A 10,897-nucleotide genomic window follows, 5' to 3' on the forward strand; every position below is an offset into this window, starting at 1 on the left:
TTCAAACTAGGTTATACATGTGAAGGCTGTTAAATTAATTATCGACTACATTCAAACTAGGTTATACATGTGGAGGCTGTTGAATTAATTATCGACTACATTCAAACTAGGTTATACATGTGGAGGCTGTTAAATTAATTATCGACTACATTCAAACTAGCTTATACTTGTGGAGGCTGTTTAACTGATTATCGACTACATTCAAACTAGGTTATAAATGTGGAGACTGTAAAACTAATTATCGACTACATTCAAACTAGGTTATAAATGTGGAGACTGTTTAACTAATTATCGACTACATTCAAAGGTTATATAAATGTTGCATGGTTAACTGATTGATAGTTGATGGCCAGTCACGTGAGTAAATCACGTGTATAACCTAATATAAATAAAGTTAAGACCTAGGTAAACATCCTACCGTTTTATACAGTATACAGGTACTTGGAAGTGATCTTGGTTTAATCCATGCTAATTTTCCAATATTTCTACAAGGACGAGTGTAAATTGTTCACGAGTTTTGATGTTATCTCAAGATCTGTTCACTCACTGGTCATGAGCAGGTCCCAGACCTAGCACGTGTCCTGTAACATATTTATCTTCTATCTCGGGATTTAAGATAACTACTGTGTAAATACGAAATAGACTATCATAAGCATTATCAAAAGACGATTTAGAACTTCTCATCGGATTGGTGTCGATTTACGGTCAGCATTAAGATACGTGTAATTAATTTCTTCCCGAACAATGGTATATGGTTTTTCACCAAAAGCAAGGGATGTTAATGGACAGAGCTTAGATAAAGTACTAACAAGTTTTATTTTAGAGGCTAAGATGTTCTTTAATGTGCGATTTTTGTTAGAGTTGCCTCCCTTCTACGTAGCAACATTTTTAAAGAAACTTTTTCAACGTAAATAAATATTACTTTGTTAAACGTTTGCTTAACGACCCTGCAGCAATCCATTCAGTTGAGAGAACTACCAACAATAATATTTTACATTTCATTTTATAGAGCTCTCCTGGAAAGAAGATTATAACAACAAGCTATATATCACCCGACTTTAGAAAAAAACTCACGTGTCTCCGAAGTTTGGATGAAAGTATTTACGTCTCCCTATGGCTTTACAGAGTAAAGTTAGATGTCCTCTCTTTCTATTTGTGACTTTTTTTGTTGTACGATTTCGGAACATAAACAATAATTGAGGTAGAAAATGGGGTTAATCTATTTTGATTTATGGATTTATCCTGACTAATGTGTCCTGCTATACATCGATACAATTAAACTCAAATAATGTATTCTAGTCTGCGTAGCTTTGTAGTATAAGCCATATCATATTGCTTCTAAGTAGTAACTCGTTCCAGTAAACATTTAAGAAATCGGTCAAACAAATAAAATGTCCGGAAATTATGAACATTTCACAGGATTTTACCTCAAAACTAATTTATAGTTTAAAAAAATATGAAAAAAATTGTTTTTCAATTCACAATGAAGGGAATTGTACCTGTGGCGATTACGAGGCTGTGTTGAATCAAAATAAATAAGTAAACAAAATAAATGAAAATACTTACCTTTAGAATAATTAAGCCACGTCCAATTAGATACGTAGCTTTTTACATTTTCCAACACGAAACGTTTAGACAATATAAATAGTGATGATGGTCGGTCCTGCAGTACTGTGTCCCGTCTCGTTGGAAATCCCTGGTACAATGCAGTCCGATGTGTATTGTCTGTAATCTGTAAGGTTCACTGTTAGCGTGTATTGGTGTTTTTACTGTAAGCTTGTAACAATGAAGTACTGTTTACCGTATACGAGTAAAGCCTAGTGATTAAGCCACTTGATCGGGGTTTATTTTAATTATTAAATAAATATCCTCTTTAAATATTTGATTTTGGGTCTCGTCAATTTAAACACGTTACGGCTTGAACAGATATGGCCATCACTGTTTGTTCGGTGTAAATCGAAAATATTCCGCTCTTCACAGACCGCCATTGTCTTGTTATACGTTAATTGCGTCACCCAATTAAATTCATTGTTACAGGTCCAGTTGTGTATACCTTTGATATCTATTGTCTGTTCAAAATTCATACGTTTATGCCCAAAAACTATAAACATGAAATGTAATGGATAACGATTCTGTATACATGTTTGTGAAGTTTTAATACATTATTCAGTATACGTGAACGTACACATAGGAATTAAGGAAACGCTTAATTCTCCCTAGAAGCTCTTGTAGATATGTTAAGTAGTGGTAGTGAAAATTGGGGACATTTTTCATCTTTTCAAAGCTGTAGGTTTGTGGACAGGTTAGATAGAAATTTTGAGTGTCGATTCTGCTTTGAAAATCTTGTTGTTTTTTTTTCTTTGGCATCAATTAAAATTTTTCACAAACCACTAATCAGCTGTAAGTAACTGTGGCCTGGTGTTCAATACCATGCTAGAGCCTATATCTGCTAGATCATTTCGTATAATACAATAAATCTTAAAATGGAGGAGGGGCAGTGTGTTTAGTATAATATATACAAAGTAACCTTTCTTTCTCTCAATTCCCTTTAAGAATTTATATGTACAAGTAGACGAAGCTCATATGAAGTGACTGATTACCAGACAGGCATATCAAACGCTTTCCCCGCAAATAATTTCCGAAATGTATCAAACATTTTTTCGAACCAAATTCACACCAGCTCGAGAATTATGATATATATGCCTATGACTGTTGTGTTGCTGATGAATGACGAAATAACACCGACTGTACACTGATTGTGTTTCTATAATACAACCTACTCATTTGTTCTATTCAAATTTTGTAAACACATTATATAATACCTAAAAATAAAGTGCACTCCGCTTAAAACTTAACTGACCTGTCGGAACTAAATAACCTCTTCACAACATACAAACTATAGAAATCTTGAGTAATAATGAGTCTTCACTCAACACACAAACCATAGTAACCTTGAGTAATAACGAGTCTTCACTCAACACACAGACCATAGTAACCTTGGGTAATAACGAGTCTTCACTCAACACACAGACCATAGTAACCTTGAGTAATAACGAGTCTTCACTCAACACACAAACCAGAGTAACCTTGAGTAATAATGAGTCTTCACTCAACACACAAACCAGAGTAACCTTGAGTAATAATGAGTCTTCACTCAACACACAGACCATAGTAACCTTGAGTAATAACGAGTCTTCACTCAACACACATACCATAGTATCCTTGAGTAATAACGAGTCTTCACTCAACACACAAACCAGAGTAACCTTGAGTAATAATGAGTCTTCACTCATACACACAGACCAAAGTGTCTGACAAAACGAGTCTCCACTCAGTACACAAACTAGAGTATCCGAAAAAAACAAGTCTCTTCTCAACAGAAAAAACCAAAGACAAAGACCATGTGTATCTCTGTACTACTCTGTTTAACCATATTAAAACAAAACTGAACTAAATATCCAGTGTCTATACGGTCAAAGCGGCACATTAGACAATAGTTATGATATTTATCAATATCTCCATTAAAAATGTAAATGTAACATTGGAAAAAAAACAAGACACAAAACAAAACACTTCTATAAAATCATCATCATCATCATCATCATCATCATCATCATCATCATCTTTTCTGCATTATCAATTTCTCAACTAAAAATGTAAATGTAAAAGAAAACATAAAACAAAACACTACTATAAAATCATCATCATCATCATCATCATCTGTAACACAACACACATCGAAAGGTTTTGTTTCCAGATTCCAATTTTGTAACATTTGCCACTCTTTAAGAAAGCTTGTAATTTACTTTACATGACCTTTGTTAAATAATATTATTAGCGTAAGATATGACGATATCCGTATCAGTCCACATTAATAAGTTCTGTTATAAAACATTCTTAGCTAGCTGACTTGATAGGAGTCAAACGTTCATGCCTTTCGTATTACATCACACTTCGTTAGGGTATAGGGTTAAGTCACTGAATGTAGAAATAACAGTGTAAACAGGTGAGTTATCTGCCCCTACTTTCACACGGTTAAAAGTTTTAAGAGATTAATCCGCCACCTTGTCTACAGCGTAAAGGTTAATACACAGCACAACAATTCGTTACCTAAGTTAAATGGATTAAACATCAACACGACCTTACTGTGAAATGCGGGTCAGCTTTATTTTGGATAAACTATGGACGCAATGCCTTTTATTATCAATATTCGTCGAATCGTACAAAACATGATTAGATAATAAATGTCACCATACATGAGCTAACACCCAATATAATGTACGGGTTTCATAAAGTGTTCATGGACGGTAACCTAATGGTCTCGAAGTTAGGTTGAACCACGATGGCGGATTAGTTTCCATACTAGCAGTGGGTGTTTGTGTAGCTACGTAGACTAGAACAGTCACTGTAATAGTTCTCTAGCTATGTATGAAGACGCTCTATTAATAAATATTAATATATTTAGAAAATGACTGTAAAACGTAACTTCATCCATAAAAGTCTTGGTAAAATTTGTTACTTCAGAACTGGGAAAGCGGATATAACCCCGTGTTTTTATGTACAACAACAGTCTACAATGTACAATGGTTACTGTACTGTATGACAATAGCACAAACCTGTATATATACAGAGACGTATATCGTCTCTGATATATATAAACTACACTTGCATTAACCCGATGTATACCTAACTGCTGTGATAATCCTATATTTACTCCGGGGATTTGATCGTTACAAACAACATGTTGTTTGCGATTTGGGCGATGTAAACTGGTGTTTGTTTAATGTAGCATTGACTCAATGACCATGAACTCTTTGTATCTTACGGCTAATCTGTAGAGAAATAACATTTTCTATGCCTAGTCTTTTTTAGTACACAAGATTTACTATTTGTCAAAAGACTAAAAAGTATAAGAATGCATGGGTCACATGCAAGGGTCAAATTCATAATATGTAAAGGTCAGACTAGAGAGAAGTGTATCAGAGTGAGGGAGACCACGATTACTTTGCCACATGGTCACATTTTGATGCAAACAATAACAAAAAATGTCCCCTGTAAAATTATAGGGAAAGCAATGTTGTTGATCCTAAAATCTAATGATGTTTTTCTTAATTCGATAAACACACATATACCAGTTATATTTGGTCACGTCGCCAGAACACTGGCGTTCGTCGAACGAAAGGAGTCAGAGACAGAAAACCTGTCAACCAAGCAGTAAGATTTCCCAAGCATTCACTACAATGTCTATTTCATAGCAATGCTCATATCATTCTTTCTTTCTGTTCAATGCTCTCGTCGACGAAGAATTTTGAGGTAAGTTTTCGTGGTAGATATCAACATTTCAGTGGTATGCGATATTCCAATACGGTCGTCTTTAGTCATTGCATACTTGCTGATAAACATGCGGACCTTCGCCGTTGTTATTGGATTCATAAATAAACTTCACATGAACCGATATAAATGTTTCCCCACTGGCTCGTATATAGTTGTTTTTATCGTCTTACCACTATAACTAGTACTGCAATATTAGGACGACAGTCTGTGGATTTTGAAGGGTTTGAAAAAGTTTTTCGCCAAACTTGAAAATCTGTTATGAAAAAAATCTTTTCTGTAAGGACGACGTCTTTATTTATTCTGTCTACTACCATACACCTCATTCAAAATAAAGGAATATATTTTCAAAGAAAGGCATATGTAGTGGACAAATAGACAGATAGACAGACGGAGATAGATTGACCATGTCTATTGTATTAAACCGCCTGAGTTTTCTCTCTTTCTATATAGTTTAAAAAAAAGATCGTTTATGCTGGACGATTCTGTTTGTTCTAAAATTAGAATGTCAGTGCTGTCATGTCTATATCCTAGACAATCACACAACCTTAGAAAATATCATTTTTGATGTGAAGTACATCAGATTGTAGATAGGTGAAAACTGAGAAGACTTGTACGTAGATATCGGAACGATTCGCCTCCATGTTTTGATAACAATACAGCGTTTTATGACATTTTACACACGTTTACGAAAATGCTACATCATGACATTGATTGTATAAGCCTAATTGGTTTAAAACTCTGCCCTATTTCCTCGTCATTTGAAATTCATAATGTGACAGAAAGTGTGGGCATGTACTTGCGCGTGTCCGTTTAATTACATATATTGCATTACAGTTTTAAATACAATGTAAATAATTTAACATGTTAATAGATGCTGGTACTCAATGCGAATCACCATGACAATTGAAGTAATATAGAGGTTGTATACGCAATACAGACAATGAAGCTCAGAACGTTTGATGTCGTCAAATGAAACCAAGAATCGTTCCCATGCCAAAATACAGATATACAAGTTATTTTATCACCAGAGTACGTCCGTATAATCTTTATTCTAGAAACAAAATATTGAATTTATAGGTTTTTATCGATTGGGTAACTTCGTGACTTAAGGCAAAACACGTTGTCAATGTAAGACATAAGCAAATAATCTATACTTTATAAAGAAACCAGGAGTAATTCAACTAAAATTGTAATATCACGTTTTTTTTCTTTGTTAATAAGTTGTCCTAAGTTTTGTAATGTTCACATTAATTATTTTCTATTTTCAAAGAGCTGGACGGTCCTTTTATTTAAATGTGAAATCTTCTTTTCAAAGGAGTACGACATATTCTGAACCACTGGGTTCATGACTTCTCTCTGCAAATCCCTTCTGATGCAATGTACATTACAAGTAACTTAAGCCGGGACTTCCCAGGTAGGTGAGGCATTTAATATGCAAACGTAAACCTCCTGTCAACGGGCTATATACATATATGTAATTTCTTTAAAGCTGTGGGGGTAAAAAGGCTAAACGACGAGACTTTTGTAAACAGAAAAGACACTAAATTTAATTATATAACACCATAACAACGATTTAACATGGGCTGTCTGGGCGTGTATAATCCCGGTCTAAATAAACACACACTCCATTTTCATCTGACAATTATTGATGGGATAATATCGATATTTGATATCGTGTGAAAATTGCTTAGTAATGATTGCAAAAGTCGTGCATTAAAAAAGATGTCAGTGTCAACGATTTGCTGTACTATATCCAGGTAAACGTTGTCAGTATGGTTAACTCATACTCCTTATTGGGAATGATTTTCGACTTCTTCTGTTTTGCCAGAAAGCCTTCCATACTATGACCAGTACCTATGGTAAACCTGATTTACCATGTAGAACTCATATTTCTATGTTAACTTTTAACAGCAAATCTGCCATAATTGTAATGTACTTGTATTACATTATATCTATAGGTCTTTGAACCAATAGATATATAATGACCACAGGGACCTGAGAATTAGTGACAGTAGGTATATTTGGACCTATATATAGTGACCACAGGGACCTGAGAATTAGTGACAATAGGTATATTTGGACCTATATATAGTGACCATAGGGACCTGAGAATTAGTGACAGTAGGTATCTTTGGACCTATATATAGTGACCACGGGGACCTAAGAATTAGCGACAGTAGGTATCTTTGGACCTATATATGGTGACCACGGGGACCTGAGAATTAGTGACAATAGGTATATTTGGACCTATATATAGTGACCACAGGGACCTGAGAATTAGTGACAATAGGTATATTTGGACCTATATATAGTGACCATAGGGACCTGAGAATTAGTGACAGTAGGTATCTTTGGACCTATACATAGTGACCATAGGGACCTGAGAATTAGTGACAGTAGGTATATTTGGACCTATATATAGTGACCACAGGGACCTGAGAATTAGTGACAGTAGGTATATTTGGACCTATATATAGTGACCATAGGGACCTGAGAATTATTGACAGTAGGTATCTTTGGACTTATATATAGTGACCATAGGGACCTGAGAATTAGTGACAGTAGGTATATTTGGACCTATATATAGTGACCAAAGGGACCTGAGAATTAGTGACAGTAGGTATACTTGGACCTATACATAGTGGTCACAGGGAACCTGAGAATTAGTGACAGTAGGTATCTTTGGACCTATATATAGTGACCACAGGGACCTGAGTATTAGGGACAGTAGGTATATTTGGATCTATATATAGTGGTCACAGGGACCTGAGAATTAGCGACAGTAGGTATATTTGGACCTATATATAGTGACCACAGGGACCTGAGAATTAGTGACAGTAGGTATATTTGGACCTATATATAGTGACCACAGGGACCTGAGAATTAGTGACAGTAGGTATATTTGGACCTATACATAGTGGTCACAGGGACCTGAGAATTAGTGACAATAGTTATCTTTGGACCTATATATAGTGACCACGGGGACCTGAGAATTAGTGACAGTAGGTATCTTTGGACCTTTATATAGTGACCACAGGGACCTGAAAATTAGTGACAGTAGGTATCTTTGGACCTATATATAGTGACCACAGGGACCTGAGAAGTAGTGACAATAGTTATCTTTGGACCTATATATAGTGACCATAGGGACCTGAGAATTAGTGACAGTAGGTATATTTGGACCTATATATAGTGGTCACAGAGACCTGAGAATTAGTGACAGTAGGTATATTTGGACCTATCTATAGTGACAAACAATGAAACATATGAAAAGTGTGAAGGTGAAGGTGAGTTTAATCCTTTATTTGTTAATGAAGAAAATACCACAACAAATGGCATAACAATGTTTATTAGGACACAATGTTTTACTTCCAGTTAAGTAGGTATATTTAGATCTATATATAGTTTAACATGGGGCTCCCCATAGGTGGATTATACAACTATATATAGTCCATTACTGAGACATGAATTTTTAAACACTATAGTGACCACAGGGACTGAAATTATGACACTAGTTCTTTGGACCTATATATAGTGACCACAGGACCTGAAAATTCAAAGTATATTTCTATATATAAAAAGACATACCTGAGAATTAGTGACAATAGGTATCTTTGGACCTATATATAGACCAAAACCTGAAAATTGATGTGACAGTAGGTATATTTGCTATATATTGACCACAGGGACAGAAAGTGACAGTAGGTATGACTATATATATGACCACAGGGACCTGAGAAATAGTGACAATAGCATTATCTTTGACCTATATATAGTGACCATAGGGACCTGAGAATTAGTGACAGTAGGTATATTTGGACCTATCTATAGTGACAAACAATGAAACAGATATGAAAAGTGCGAAGGTGAAGGTGAGTTTAATCCTTTATTTGTTAATGAAGAAAATACCACAACAAATGGCATAACAATGTTTATTAGGACACAATGTTTTACTTCCAGTTAAGTACATCATTACTAGATCTAATTAAGTTTAACATGGGGCTCCCCATGGGTGGATTATACAACTATTTAGTCCATTACTGAGACATGAATTTTTAAACACTTGTAGACTGAAAACATGCAACTCAGTTCACTGATCTCAGTAAGAAACAAATCTGGACTTGCTCAATTCAAAGTTGTTTCATACCATGTATTTAAAAGGACAATAAGACATGTTTTGACCACACTCAGAAAAATCCTAGAGTTGATGTGTAAGATAGAATGTTGCTTTATTTCAAACAGAAAAACAAATGACAAAATATCAAACAGAAAGCCTTGATGTAAATAAGCATAGCATTAACTGATGTATACAGTTGTATGTAGAATAGCAGTTGACCTTAAGCAAAACTGGTAGGCATAATATGACATTCAAAAATTATATCTACAACATACACATTTGCTCAAACAGAAATGTTAAATTTCCTGAATCACAGATATACTGGGTAGAATACAACCTTAACTCAAATCCAAATCCTAGTCATAATTGTAAGGTACAATATACAGTAAGCTTTAGAATGAATCTCTATGTATGATTATGAGGTAGCATATAGCCTTAACTCAAAACTGAAACCAGGGGTATAATTGTAAATTGCATATAGAACAAACTCAAATTGAAACCCTAAGTATAATTGTAAGGTAGCATATACAAGTAGGCTTAACTTAAAATGAAGCCCTTGGTATAATTGTAAGGTAGCATATATCCTTAACTAAAACTGAGACCCTAGATGTAAGGTAGTATATTGCCTCAACACAACCCAAAGGTAAGATTGTAAGTTAGCATATGACCTTAACTTCACCTGAAACCCTAGGTATGAATGCAAGGTAGCATAGAGCCTTAAAGAAACTCAACCTTATGTAATACACAAATGATGTTTCTTGTATTGTGGTAATGTAATTTTCTATTTGTGAAGCAGGCATTTTGCAATGGGGTGTAAATTTCATGTTGAGTGAAAATTCTTGCAAAAAACTTTTGTATACAGGGGATGAAAAATAGGATGCAATGTCAACGATGGCCAGAAGAGATAAGACATGCTGATTTATGTCTGTTGAAAGCAATAAGTAATGAAAGTAGAAGCTGTCATAACCATTAGTTATCCAAGCTAACAATGTCAGTTGATGTAAAAGATATTGCCAGACTACAGTAGTGATGAGAGTGAGACAGGATTGGATGACAGTATCCCTACTGGATTCACAGACTGGAAAGAGGGATGTCAAATTGTAGTCTGTGTTGGCAGAGGTTTTATATCAGGGCTGTCCATGGTGCAATTCCAGCCTATTTCTTTTCATTGCAAAAGATACATATTTCAATCCAAAACACTCAGTGAAGCTATTGTTGGCAACAGAAGCAAGAAGATTATATCATTAGATGGGACAACACGAGTTATCTCTTGGTTTTATGTTTCAAAGCAGGTGGGTGGTACAGGCACCTCTGTTGAATGCAATCAGTTTATGAATGCCCAATAAATATATATGTATACATATCAGTTTACTGTTATTGAAGTATCAAAAAGTTTTCTTTATTATAATCGTATATATACTATCCAATCAAAACAAGTTTCACATA

This window comes from Ylistrum balloti, unplaced genomic scaffold (genome assembly GCF_031769215.1).
Source record: "Ylistrum balloti isolate Yb309-2 unplaced genomic scaffold, AGI_CSIRO_Ybal_v1 Utg370122, whole genome shotgun sequence".
In the NCBI taxonomy this organism is placed as follows: Eukaryota; Metazoa; Mollusca; class Bivalvia; order Pectinida; family Pectinidae; genus Ylistrum; species Ylistrum balloti.